This window comes from Pterocles gutturalis, unplaced genomic scaffold (genome assembly GCF_000699245.1).
Source record: "Pterocles gutturalis isolate BGI_N339 unplaced genomic scaffold, ASM69924v1 scaffold50055, whole genome shotgun sequence".
Classification (NCBI taxonomy): Eukaryota; Metazoa; Chordata; class Aves; order Pterocliformes; family Pteroclidae; genus Pterocles; species Pterocles gutturalis.
Window position 1 is genome coordinate 1 of NW_010140103.1, and position 352 is coordinate 352.

Below are 352 nucleotides of genomic sequence, written 5' to 3' on the forward strand. Positions count from 1 at the left end.
TGGCCACCTCCCGCCCGGCACCTGGGCGCCGGAGCCCCGGGAGGGGATTACGGGGCGTGTCGCTCGGGGTTGCTCGGCGGCCTCGCCCTCGCGTGTGTTTATCGTCCTTGGAGATGCTGACGGCTAAACTCACAGGCTTTCGGGCATCCACTTTAGATGTTTTTTCCTCAAAATTTAGTTCTGTGTCAGCTAAGCTACCTTTTCCCTCCGGGCAATAAATTTCTTAAGCAAATAGGTTCTAAGGCAAATTCTGTGGTAGATTTTCTTCAGCAAGTGTTTGGTTCATACAGTCTGGTATCTCCTGTGGTGGTGGTCATGCCGTTTGTGTCGGGGAGAAGTTCTTGGATTCCTG